Genomic DNA, 14,139 nt, shown 5'->3' with positions numbered 1-14,139 from the left:
ACAGTTACACTTGCCTAAGGCAAGCAGGCATTATGTCCTAAATCAGGATCCCTCAACTCTGAACCCAGGCAGGAAGCCCAAATAATGGTCTTTATGCTGACAAAATCACTACTGAATCTTGATGGCTCACAAGCAATATGGCTTTAATCTCATTTAAAAGATGATGAAAAGTAATGTCACCCCCCAAAAATATTTTTCTCCATTCTTCTTTTGACTGTTTTCCATAATTCAGCTCCCCACTAACAAGGCTATTTCTTTAAAACAGACCAGTTTTATAGGATTGTGTTCTGGTGTGCATTTTTATGCATTCTCCCTGCTCACTATGCCATTGGAAGCCTTTGAGCATTGCACATACATACACAAGGAAACTGTACTTCTACTCAGATTAAGCATCTCCAGTGCTTCTTTCCAATATCTAAGCTTGTGTCTTATGCAGGAAATTGAACTAACACATGGCATCTTTTAATTTCCTAAGAGCTCTTCAACAATTGAATTTGCAAAACAACAGACCAGCACTCTGAACTACAGTAGGTGGTTTACAGAGTGTTCGAAGGCAAGCTCTTGTTCAAAAGCCTGTCCAGAAATCCAACACTACTGTTTACTATTCCCAGCCACACAGTCAATGAACAGAACACAACCACAAGAGCACAGCTGAGAGCCACTCCCCCTCTGCTCGAAGTCACAGTTGATTCTGTCTTCAAGCCTGCTTGTCCCTGGGTACAAGCTCACACAATCCAGCTAAGCTGCAGCCAGCACAGCCTTGTGAAGGCAAGCTAATAGTTATCAGCCTTACTCTGTTGTCTGAAAATGAAGCCAGCCCTTGGCCACCAGAGGTCCCAGCCCCTCTTGCCTTACTAACCTTATGACAGCAATGCCAAGCGTGACAGCCCCAGCTCTGCCTCCTCAAAAACACACTGCTTTCACTCAGCACTTGTACATGGCAAGGGCTCTGCACAGCACGCCATCAGAAAGATGCATCAAGCAAAACTTTGGGGACAACTCCTTTTGCTGCCAAGTCCATGGCTTCAGACTATTTTTAGGAAGTTGTCATTGTAGAAGCCAAAATAACACCTCTCCCTCTGTATGCACACAGATGGACATGAATCACTGCCTGCAGCGCAGCATCTGCATCCACCTCATACATGAGTTACAATAGGAAGGAAGCCCTGAGAGGCAGCCTCCTCTCTGGAAATGCACCACAAGTAGTTAACACGCTCATATGCTGAGCAAGCAGTGAAAGGGAGGAGGGACCCCGCCGGTACATGGGACAGAGTTGGCACGTTCCTTCCTCGCCTTCAGCAGCATTTCCTCTGTCCTTTATTCCTAAGAAGCATGCTTGAAAAGCCAACATGTGATTCCCACTGTGCAACACAGAATTGCTCCTTTTCTCAACTATGGGTGTGGGATCACAGCTGCCCTCAGCCTGCACAGCCTCACAGACAGGCTGCATGCTTGTTTCCCTCCACCAGACTGTCCTGCTCTCCTGCTGATGTGCAGTTCGAAACCATACTGTGGCAGTGCAGGGTGACCTGGATCCCATCCAGGGGAAATCCTGCTGGCCGCTGAGGCTGTCCTTCCTGCTGGATGCTCCTCCACACCTTTACCCAACTGCTGGCCAACAGGCTCAGGACCACAGGCAGCCCCAGAAAGCTCCCTCAGCAGCACACCTCTCTTCTTGCGCCAGGTCTTTGCTGCCAGCTCGGCCACTGTCAAGCACAAGGATAAAGCACACCCATCCAGATGATAAGCAAGCTCCCACCAGGCAGGCTAACCAGCTCCAGGATGGCCTGCGGCATGCAACCTGGCCTCTCCCCGTGCTGCAGGGAGGAGCACACGAGCCCACAACCACAACCTCATGCTGAGCAGGTCTGTGCTACGTTTTGCTACCTTACTTCATATCTCAGACACCACTCCACCTCCCAGCACCCACAGTCCTCCTCCTAAACCCATCCAAGGAGCTTTGCTTCTTGCAAACACCCACACAGTGAACTCGGAGCTCTGGCTCGTCTCAGAGCTTCGTGAAGTTGAACAGGCACAGCCAACTGTTGGAGGAGGATTGGCTTCACATACTTCATAGTCTTAAAGCTATGCAACGTGTTGAATCTCCTGCTTACTGTAGAAGGCGTAACATAATTTCATTGGGATTAATCTCACGTATGGCTTCTATCAGGTTCCGCAGAACCTCTGGCTGCCCTCACATTTCTGTGTAAACACAGGCGAGATGCAGGCAGGAACCTGCACAGATGAGAGACGAAGCCCTTGCCTCAGGGCCCTATCATGCAAGCTAGACAGGAAGGGTTAAAGGAAGAACTCTGAGCTGACCAGAGCAGGATCCTCTCCTTGATTTCAAGAGCAGCAAATAGGGCCAGGGACACTGGCACAGTGTTGTTAGCATGCAAGGGAGAGAGAAAGGCAGCCAACAGGGTAAGCATGTCCAGTACAAAAGTGGAAGGGCCTCCTTTGCTGTTTTTAATCAAGCATTAGTCTGAGCGACTGCTTCAGTCTCAGTCCCCTGACAGTACCAGGTGTTACAAGGGTATAGGACACTTCCTCACTTTTCAGGGTAAGGCATGGCAGGACTCCACTGCATGCAACAATGAGGCCAGGCCTGAATCCCCACAGCCATAAAAAATGGCATAGTACATTTTGTACGAAGAGGAATTAACTACAATATCACGGTCAAATTCCAGTTTAGCAGCAGCAGTTCAGCTGGAAGCACCGTCCCAAACAAGCGGGTATCCAATCCACAGCTATTGCCACACGCTGCAACTTCCCTCCCTGTCCAGTCCCTCCCCTCCCAAAGAGGTACTGCAATAAATCAGCGTATCGAGGCAAGTCCCTACAGAAACATTATCTTGTTCCAACTTCTTCTGCACTTACAGATGCCTGACAGTACAATTAGCCCTGCCTAACCACGGCAGACCCAGCTCTGCAGCCTGTTATTTTTGTGCCATGCCCTGAAGTTGGAGCAGAGCAGCATGCAGAACAACAGCACGCACAGTGCGACCTCACATATACTTTGACAGCTGCTTTTTCCTACCAGTGCTGTATTTCACTGGGAGCAAAGTGACTTTCCAGGACAGCGCAGGACAGGGACGTCACTTGCTTTTTCTTCACCAAACAAAATGGGCCCAGGCATTTGTTGCCAGAACATGAACAAATGTTCACTGCGACTCCCGCTCACCGTATCTCGGTGGTATTTTCACCAATGAATGCATAAATTATCATTACATCAAAGACAAGGTTTCCAGTTGGAAATTATTTACTTTCCCCTCAATCGCGGCAGCTCTGGCAAGCTCACCCAAGATACAGATTATGTACAAATCAGCCAGCAAGTGCTCGCATGCTGGGAGCTGTTCAAACAGGAATAATTCAATCTTTTTGTAGCCTTACCCTAGCTAATTTGCCACAAGCTGTCTCTTTTCAGATGCTACACGGAACACGAAAGGAGGAGTAAAAACTGGATTAAGCTGGAGCACTTACAATCAGCTCATCTACCAGGAGTTCAGGTCAGTTAGTTTTCTATTTAAAACAGCTTGTTTTTCAGCCTCGCAAGGTTAAAAGAACAGCAATTTATTGCAGTAATCAAATGCTGGACAAGCGTGCAACAATGACTTAACTAATGCAAACGATTTTCAGTCTGCATGCAAGGAACATAAGAGATAATTGGAGGGCACTCTCTTCCATTTGCATTTTGCAAGTACTTTTTAGGTAGCCATGGAGACATTACTGCCACCTTCTTTCTGTCATAACTAGACAGCTATTGATTTGTTTGTAAAAATTCCTTGGAAGAGCAGGGAAAGAAGAAGGAGCTTCCCACGAGGACTGAGAGCAGGAAGCTGAAGGAGGTTCAGAAGGATTTCTGATGGAGACAGCAGCACAGAAGCCCTGAGCTCCAGGCACTGCGCCAGTAGTGCAAGGTAGCAAACATTCACCGCTATGCAACATGTGGGCAGAAGAGGGACAGCCTGCCAGCCAGGTCCAGAAGGAATAACACCTGCAGCTTTGTCTGCCACCATCCCATGGAAAAGGAGGTAATTTCCAAGGCCTGTTGTTGTTCTGTTCTGACACAAAGCTCTCTAGAGATGCTGTGAGACTTTATACTGGCAACATCTTCTGCACTTCGCTCTCCTTTCCAACAGTAGCTCTAAGAGCCTGCTGTAAGCAGAGTAAACCCTGTCCTTTAGAGGTCAAAAGGACATTGATATCCAAAAGAACCCCAAGGGAAACGCCGTTTGCCATTCTGACATCAAACACTTCTGCATACGTGGATTTAAGACCGCATGTTGTGACACGCAATTCCAAAACCCAAGCAACCAAGCTGGAAAACACTGTGTCACACAGATAAGGACAGGCAAGTAATTATGGATTCAGGTCCCATTCAGAATCTCTCAATAATGAGAACGACATATCAGGCTTGAAACAGATTTTTCCCTTTGGATAAAACAGAGAGGAAAAGCCTTTTCAGCCAAAATATTTTTCTTAAATTCACCTTAGACCCAGTTACAACAATGGAGCCTGAACCTGCAGGATTATCTTTCCCACCAAGTAGCAGGAAGTTTACCAGCACCACCCTGAAAACAAATCACAATGCTCTTATCTCTGTGTTGCATTTTAAGCCTCACAGCTGTCCCACCAAAAGGATGCTCTCAGGCAATGCTGCAAATGGAGGGATAGCCAGCACAACAAGCTGCTGCAGAAGCATCTGCACCCATGAGGGATCTGCTACTGCTCCTTGCACATGCCTGTGGTGTCCAAATTCCTAGCCTGAGGATGCTCCTGAAGCCATGTTTCTGTATCAGCATGGGCACAGTTGCACCAGTCCAGACTACACAGTGGGAGGAACACCAGAATGAATTAGGAGAAGTCCAAGAGGACACTTCTGGTTAGGACCTGTTAACAATTTTCACGCCCAAAAGAAGGTCAGATGAGTGTAAGCCACTGCATGCTCTTTTTGGAAAGGAAAAAACCACAAACAGAAAAAAATGTTCTACCTAAGACAAGAAAATCTCCTTTGCTGAAATAAGAAAAACAGGTTTTCAGATCCACACTTAGCCAAGAAACATAAATATGCAATTCTGAACCTTGCCCTGATGTTTCCTTTAGAAACATAGCAAATTAAAAGTGCTGTTATAAGTCAAATGAGCTTTGGTTAAGAGAGAGGGGAAAAAAAAAAAAAAGGGTGAATGGACAAGCCTTTTCAGGTCTCTGCTCTGAAGCAAAACCAACTTCCCACAGTTAAGAGTAAAGAAATAACCTCCAACTAATGCTGTTCTGGAAGCAGGACTTGGGGCACTACAAGGCTAGCTCCTAAACCCATCAGGAGGTATCCAGCTCCCCTGTGCCTTTCCTGGGGTTCAGCTGCTCAACACATCCACCTCTGCTAATGCTTTTCTACACTTGGGAGAGAAAATACCAAGTCAAGACGTCAGGATAAACACCTACACAGAATTCCTGGATGATTCTAGGTCCTCTGAATCCATGTTGCACCTGGGTGTAGCAATCCCAGATACGTTTACGGACTTGTAGCCCTTACCATGAGCCAGCAGTGTGGGTAGACAGGGACAACATAAGAGGAATGGTTTTAAACTAAAAGAAAGGTAATTTAGATTAGATGTCAGGGGATGTTTTTCGTTGAGAGAGTGGTGAGGAACTAAACAGACTGCCTGGAGAGAATGTGGATACTCCACCCTGGAGGTGTTTAAGGCCAGGTTGGACGGGGCCCTGAGCAGCCTGATCCAGCGCTTGATCTAGCAGCTGGCAGCCCTGCTCTTGGCAGAAGGGCTGGAACTAGAGGGTATTCAAGGTCCCTTCCAACCCAAGCCATTCTATGATTCTTTGAATGACTTAAGTTCCAAGCAGATTCTGCTCTAGTCAAGAGCTGTTTTGCAGAAAGCTGCTCAATGGCACACAGTAGTCAAAGCACACCGAGTAAACTCTGCACATCCAGCGAGAACATCTGCCCAACTGCTGGGTGTGCGTGGAGCACTCCAGTGGGTGCCCAGGGAAACAGGCAGCTAGCAGCAAACCACAAGCCACAGAAACTACCGTAATGAACAGAACACAGTCTGTGAGCCATGGCTTGGACTCTCCAAATGCAAACAGGAGCAATCCTCCGCAGCATCTTTCTGCTCCAGAGAAGCCAGCCTTGAAGTATCTGCTGAGCTCTGCTTCAAGAGGTGAATGCCAACACAGTGGGTTCTGATTACTTACTAAACGATTCTTCTTGGAAAAAAAAATACATAATAATTTTTAAGAACCTTCTTTCTGCATTTCACAACTTACTATGAAATGTCTTACTATTCTCAGTGTGCTGGATAGCCCCTCAGCCTTGTCACAAATGTCCAATCAAGTAACCAAGAGAGAACTGGGTTCACAGAGCATGCCCACCTCATGGAGCACATGGACAGCCACATGCACAGCTGTCATGGGATAAAAGGCGTCGCCCTTCCTCATACTAAAAAACAGATCCCTCTGTTATTCAGTAAGTGCACATGTGCTCCTGATTCTGTCCTTCATGCAGAGAAACAATTTGACAGTGAAAGGAATGGGGGTGTGCGTGGAGGGGGGGGGGGGGGGATGTTTGGCAGTTTGCTCTTTTTCACCACATTAAAGCTATTTTTCTGTTACCAACTGAACTTCACATATGTTGCATCTCCCTTCAATACCATTTGTCCTAGGAACTATTTGGGGCTGTATTCTACCTTCATATTTAAAATGCATGCTATACTTCCTCCCTAGAGTTTCGCTTCAGAATTCATCACCTTGAGAAAAGGCATGTAAGTCTGTATCGTTATCATGACTTCCTCTTACATTGCTGCAGCTGTTACAAAGCAAGAAAATAAAGCTGCTCTCCCAAATCTGCCACATTTGGAGCGATGAGAAAGCTCTGAAAATCTGATAACCACTGCCATAAATCAGCACATTTTAAATCATCCTGAGATGTACTTAGATGGCTGCCTTTGACAACGCAAAGATTCTCCAGTTTAGAGTTCAGATGCTGCAATAGTTGGCTCGATTCTCTGGCGTGAGCTCTCTACTACCATCAAAGAAAAAGTCCCTACTTAAAGATGTGAGTCTACACCAACTTCAGGGTCAGCATGCTTGATCTCAGAACCCTTTGCTCACAAATAGCATTCAGTGGGATACACTATTCATTCAAAGGTTGCAACGCTGTATCACACAGCCAGTGCCCCTCCACTTCTCTTCCCGCCTCCTCTGCAGCAGATGAAGATGGCAGATGAAGCACAGGGAGAAGATTATAGCTACAGCCAATGTCAAGTTCTGTACCTAAGTGTGTTTCCGCTGAGGGAAGAAATCATCTCTTCTTAATTGGTTTATCTTGGTCTTCTTACAGAAATAGAAGCAGAGCAGTGGGAAAAAGCACAAAGATTTAACACACCACATTTTCTTCAAGAATAACAGAAGACAGAGAGGAACAAAACACTCTGGAAGCTAAAGATATTGGGAAATCATACATGCCCACAGAAAGGGCAACACAAACTGTGGGGAAGCAACAGCAAACCCAGTGCGATGACTGAATTACTAAGAGAAACTTCCAACCTTTACATAGAAGTGAAGTACAATCTAGGCAGCAGTGTCAGAAAAATGACAGTGCCAGAAAAATGAAAGGCCAAGATGGACCAAACCATACATCAATGTGTGAAAAAGAGAGAATGGATGCATCCTTCCCTGCACCTCGCAGCATGTTCATCACTGAACACCCTTGCTGGAGTCTTCAGAGCAAGGAAAAACCCACTGAGATAGGCGTTAGGACTTAACATAACCAACAGCTGAATGAAATTAAAGATGCAACAGCTGTGGAAGACAACCCTGTGGCAAGAGAAACACTGCTACCCAAAAAGACCAGGCTTGAATTCTGGACAAAATGCTGACTTCTCATAAACTGGGCAGATGTGATCTCTCAGAAGGAACACGCAGCCTTTCCTAGCACAGGCTGCAGTGAGTGCTGTTTATAAATCAGCCACCTCCAAAGAGCTACCTGAACAGTGACACCCACCAATTCCTGAGGCAGTGATTAAATGGCAGCGGTGAACCTTCCAACAACAATCTTCGTTTTCCTACCATGACACAGGGCAGGCTGATGTCCTTATCCTACTGAAACCAGAACAGTCGGTGCGAATGCAAAGATTGGTGAAGGAGAAAAAGACACGGTATTTCTGCTAAGGAGACACTGCAGAACACCGGCTCAGCTCTGGGCACGCAAACAAAGTGACCACAGGGCAGGACAGGGTGTGAATTTATAGTACACGTTCAATAAACGTTAAGTGACCGCCTGGGTACAGACACCAGCAGTAAACACAAGGCGAGGCAATGTAGTTTACCTCTCTTGGACTGCACCCAAGAGTACAGTTGCTAATGAGATGACTAATGGGATCTCACAATTACAGTTGGGGGGGAGTCAGGGGCACTGCTCAGCCTGAGTGCAGAAAGGCATTAAGCAGTTTTATTACTAAGGTACTAAGTGCTTTTATTTATTCTTAACGTGCGGTTGTATGCAGATGCTACACAAGAGGAGTGAACACAACAAAACCTGCCTGACCCTTCCAAAAAAACTACTGCATTTTTCAAGGCTATGGATGTAGTGAGGCCATATGAAAATGGGCCAGAACACGTCTGCACAGCTTTAAAGAGGTAACAACACTGGAGTTTTGCTTTGAGGGCAGAAAATAACAAAGGTACAGACCCTAAGGGGAAGAAGCCATCTTGGGTATAACCACCATGGCCATTTCTGAGCCAAGGCACCTTGGATCTTGCCAAAACGCCCATAGATTCAGCAGTGGAATGGGGGCTTTTCTCAAGTGTTCCATGAGGAATTTCCAGGATATTCCATTCTCTCCCTAAATCCTGGCAAATATTTGGCCTATTTCTTTCTCTAGTAAGAACTATTCCTAGGAAGAACTAGCAGACATCCCTCTCCTCCTCCCCCCCCCCCCCCCTCCAGCCCCCACCACAGGAGTCAAGGGAATGTTTTGACCATCACACCGGAGCCATGACCCAAGCACCTCCCGGTGCTCCCTCACCTTTACAGAGACCTAACATGAAGCACAACAAAAATCAGTTGGGTTTGCAGAACTCAGGCAGGTTCTGAGCAGTGCTATCTTGCTAGCCCCCAGTAAGCCAAAGGTACATTTTGATTCCATCACTCACTGTTAAGAAAGTGACTAAGCTTTCTGTCCTCTTACTTCAGGGAGAGAACTTTCTGCTCACTGAAACCACCTTGATTTCTTGATGTGGCAAAAGATGAAAACACCACAGAAGCCCCACTTGTGCAAATATAAGACACAAAGCCTTCTGCAGAATGCTGGGTCTGCATGTCAGCACACAGATGTCTTCACACCATCCTGACCTATCTGGTAAGCAGAAAGCAGTGGTCCTGATGGGACCAGGATGGTAGTATCACAGCAGAACAAGACCATCTCCCAGAGTGTCTGTAATTCCAGGAACACCAATTGCTGCAAAAAAGGTCTCCCACAACATCTCTGCAGGCCTTTTCATCAGGACCACATCACTTCCTGCAATGTGTTTTAAACTGCAGCAGGCAGCACAGGCCACAGCAGAAAGAGCATTCAGGAAAAGACAACACTCAGAGCCTTCTGCCTCGTGTGACACCCGACCTCAAGGCACTCCACCCTGAATGGAAGCAGAAACGTTACTCACTAATTTTTCCACCACACAAGATATGTACACGCAGGACAGAGCAGCTCAAATGCTCTTCAGATGAACTGCTAAACCCAGAACTCACCAAGAAAGCACTTGAATCTGGCCCCGTGTGTTCTGTCTGGCGCCCTTGCCATTATCTTACTTTGGAAGGCTATCGTGGCAGCAGAGCACCTACCACTGCCTAGCTCACAGGCAGCGTGCCTCAAAACATAAGCAGAGCTGCAGTAGAGAGAGACAGCTCCTAGAGGCCCAGCTCTGCTGCCAGGCAAACACGTGCAACTCCTTCGTGGAGGAGAACAGCAGCAACTTTGTACTCCAGGCACAGCAGCAGCGATCTTAATGCACAAGGCATGTGGCACGCAGTGACTGTCACCCATTCGCCAAACGATCCCCCTGCTGCTAGGAGCTGATCTACATCATACAGCTTTTTAAGAAATTGTGCTAAACCCTATCACTAAAACTCTGCCGGGATGGCTTCCACCCAAACTGTGCAGTGCTGCGGCTCCTTGCTTCCTACTGACACAGGGAATCCAAGAGACTGAAACACCAGCTGCATTTGGAGCTGAGACCTCACACAGACTTCAGCTCACCTGGTTTGTGGGATGCCTCTGCCACCCTTGTACGCTGCTTCCATGAGATCCGCACTCGGGTTTTTACGGCAATTATAAAGCACTTTTGTCTTTCACAAACGTAAATCTGAAGCGATGGCCGCTATCTTTAATAGGAGCAATAAATCTGGGTTTTGCACACCGGAACCTCTTGCTGTCAGACACACTCCATCACGGAAGCACAAAGAACAGTCTCGCTTCGGGTGACCCATTTTTGCTGCTTCATTTTTGGAATACGTGCACTCACACTGCTCAGTCGTGCTGCCATTTCAATCCACCCCACACTTGTACGTTCTGCTGTCGTGCCTGGGCTGACACAGCAGAGCCCCCGACAGCCGCAGAGCGGGCCGAACCCGCGTCCCAAGCACAGCTTCAGCCGCGCTGCCCCTGCCCAGGAGCGCACACCCGTGGTGCCGCACCGAAGCGGAGCACTAACAGCACAGCTCACTTCTCCCCCCTGGAAACAGCTACAAAGCACCTTTTCACTACCACGGCTGCACCCAGCCAGGGCGTGAGCCAGCACGGCTATTTCGGCCCGTACCAGTGGCAAACCTAAAAGAAACAGACCTAGAAGAAATCATTACAGGATGCCGGAACCCCAGGCCTTACATCGAAACGCACTTGCCCGCTCGGGACACAACTCCCGGTCGAAGTTCCCCACCACTTGTAGCCGCAGCGCCCCGCAGAGAGGAACTCAGCCCCGCACGCCTCCCCGCCGGGCGCAGAGTAACTCCCACCAGCTCACCGCACAGCCTGCCCCGCCGTCCCCTTCCCGCCGGATGCAGCGGGGTACGCTGGGCTCGGCCCGGATCAGCCAGGCTGGAGGAACCCGCGCTCCTCCGCCCCAGGCGGGCCCGCGCCTCCCCGGGGCGAGGGTGCGCGGCGAGGCCCCCCCCCGCGGGGCCGGACCCCCTCCGCCCGCCCGCCCGGTGCCCCCTTACCCGCGTCCAAACCCCGGCGGGCCCTCGCGGGGCGCCCCTTTCTCCGTCTCCGCCTCTGCCAACTCCGGGCGGCCTCCGGCCCGCCCCACCCGCACCCCGCCTGGCACACGGCGGCCGGGACCCAGCGGGGCCGCCCCGCGCCGGGCGCTCGCCTCATTCCCCGCCCCGGGGCCGGGCCTCCCCGACGGGGCGGGCGGCAGCTCCGGGCAGAGCCGAAGCCGATTGGGTCCGACAGCGGTCACTCAGCCGGCGGAGGCGGGAGGGGAGGAGGGGGCGGTGGTGCCGGTGTCCCTCCCGCCGCCTTCGCGCCTCGGAGCGGGCTGGGCGGCCGGCCCTCGGCCGAGCGTTGGGCCGTGGAGCTGCGCTGACGCGGTGCGAAACGCTCAGATGGGCGTTTGGGATGGTATTGGTTGTGGAGAAGGGCTGGGCACGGCCAGCTGCGCTTGGGGCTCGGTTGTCCCCGAACCGCGTTATTCTGCTTGTCTCGTGTCCTCCTCCCGGAGCTGGATTGTGCGAACGCTGGGTTTGATGTTTTAGTATGTGGAAAAAGTGACTTGGTTTGCTTCGCTTCTTACCGTAACTTCTTAAAGTGATTTTTTTTTTCCATTCAAAACTGTGTGGAAAGCAAACATTCTGGGTTCTCAGCAAAACATGGAGTCTACCGCTTGCTGTTCAAGCACAGTGTGCACAGGGAGAAGCTGATCCAAAAACCTTCCTGTATCAGGTTACCCATCTGTGGATAGGGCACAGAGCTCCACACATCACTGACTGAACAGGCTGCAAGAAAAGGAGTAAATGCAGCTGTGCAATCCTAATCCCTCTCCTTCCCTGCTGTCCTTTAGCTCTTCCATCTCAACGCTTTGGTGACCAACTGCAAGTTTCAACCCCATAACATCCATTTCTGCCATTGTTTTTTGCTCATTTTCTTGAGTCTCCATTTAATCCATCAAGGCTGGCACTGCTCTGCATCTTACTGTTGGCTTCAGACACAAGGCTCCCTGTCCTGTTCTCTGTCCATTTCCCATCTCAGGGCAGACTGGAGCTGGACTTGCATCATAACTAACTCCTGAAACAGCTTTCAGTCCCAACTGGAGTCCCACATTCAGCAGTCTTTGCTTTCTGAGTCAACTGTTCATTTCTGTTAATTCCTTTTTCATTTTTATTAATCCTTTAATTCAGAAAGTGAAGATTCTTCTTACAGCATCTGGCTCAGAAGGGCTTTGTTAGGACAGTGCATGAGTGAGATTCATCTGAAAGAAACTGAGTGGACAGAGCTTTCAAACAGCCATCAGTCCGAGAAAATACCTTTGCGTTACAGAAAATACCTATGCAAGTTGAGGCAAATCTCTGATAAGGTTTTCTGGCTTGCTTATCTCTCATCTCCCAGAATAGCTTAGTCCTTGTTGCCCCAGGCTGCTTTGCAAGGAAAAGCTGATTTTCTATACCTTTGTGAAAACACATGAGACGTCCCTCTCGTGAGGGTCATGGGACATGATGACAAATTGGAGCATTTCTCTGCATTTTTCACTGCCTAAGGAGGTGAGGGAAAGATCTTTCCCCTCTTTGCAGTCGTAACACAGATCAGTAAGTGGTGGTAAGCCCAGTATTTCAAGAGCAGCTGGAGGCATTTTGAAGGCACATCAAACACTGTCTTACACTGACTTCTGCAGGTAGTGTTTGGAGTGTTTGGTATATTCACAGTGCTGTACGACACAGGACCTGGGTTTGCATGTCAGCTCCTCCAGCTCCTATCATCACTCTATCTCCTCATCATGTTAGAATCATGGACTAGAATCATAGGATCAATAAAGCTGGAAAAGACTACTAAGATCGTTTAGTCCAACCATCAGCCCATCCCACTAGGCTGTGTTCCACAGTGCCACATCCTTGCTGCCAGCCCCTCCTTTGCATTTGCCTTAGTGACCAGGAGCTTCCCCATTCTGTTCATCTTAACTCGTAGAAAAATGACTGTTTTCTTTCACAGTGTAATTTTTTTCAGCTGGATTAGGCTCCCAGGACTGCTGGTGCAAAGCAGCATGTAAAGGACCAGGGCAGGGCTGTGCTGTCCACTCTCAGCAACTCTGAGAGCAGATTAAACCCACTGCAAAACATGTTACCAGCACTCTTATTAAATCTGTGCTGTATCTTCTCCATGTTTTTTCCTCAGCTTCACTCCTGAATGATAAGAATATTGTTTAAAACAGTTTTTAATGTGATTATACTTAGCACTCTCTCACAGGCATCGCTATCACACTTTGCACAGTTTAAGTGACCCACACTGGTTAACTGGGAGTGATTCACTTTCCAGTTTTGCCCTCCTCTGGTTTTAAAAGCACAGCCATCATTAGCCCCATTCCTTGATATCAGTTCTGGCTTATGGGCAGGGCCCTTAGCTACAACAACAGGCTGTGCACTCTGAAGCCAATTCTCTTTTATTTCATTTACTTTAAAATTTCACCACTTTGTTGGGCCCCAGAAATTTTACATTTAGACTTAAATCACTTACCAAAACGTGACAGCTGGGAGTGCTGAGAGATCTCCTTCCACACAGGTGGTAATTTCACACCAAGGCTGCACACATGCTTTCATTTTAGGAGAACTTAAAAAGTGGATTCAGCAAGCTGCTCCCAGCCTAGTGTTAACCTCAAAGCTGAGTCAAGGTGGTTTAGGGCCAGGTTTTTGCTCCTGTTCCCCCTGGCACAGCATTGTCAGCTATGGCTGCAGTGAGAGCTGCCCTTTGGTGGCAGAGCAGTGCCAGCGCCAGCACTCGTGCAGGAGAACCATGCTTCTGTCAGGATGGCTTATTTTGCTTGAGGGAGCTGGGATTTGATTGCTCGGCAGAAGCTCACTTTTACTGTTAGCAGCTGCATCTACCTTGGGAGTGTTTGCTTTCTGAGCTGCCATTT

At 48.6% G+C, this 14,139-nt stretch overlaps 1 protein-coding gene across 1 annotated transcript in view; it reads right to left on the bottom strand.

Annotated features, from left to right (window-relative positions):
* The window catches only part of PPFIBP1 (PPFIA binding protein 1), a 100,222-nt gene extending 88,835 nt beyond the window's left edge, over positions 1–11,387 (bottom strand). The window contains exon 1 of the mRNA XM_048933486.1: positions 11,234–11,387. The gene's annotated coding sequence lies outside the window, so the exon portion shown is untranslated. The remainder of the gene's footprint in view (positions 1–11,233) is intronic.
* Between the last annotated feature and the right edge of the window lie 2,752 nt (positions 11,388–14,139).

The sequence above is a fragment of the Lagopus muta genome, chromosome 1, assembly GCF_023343835.1.
Source record: "Lagopus muta isolate bLagMut1 chromosome 1, bLagMut1 primary, whole genome shotgun sequence".
NCBI lineage: Eukaryota > Metazoa > Chordata > Aves > Galliformes > Phasianidae > Lagopus > Lagopus muta.
The sequence above is the reverse complement of the archived record's forward strand: the minus strand, read 5'-3'. Positions and strand labels throughout refer to the sequence as shown.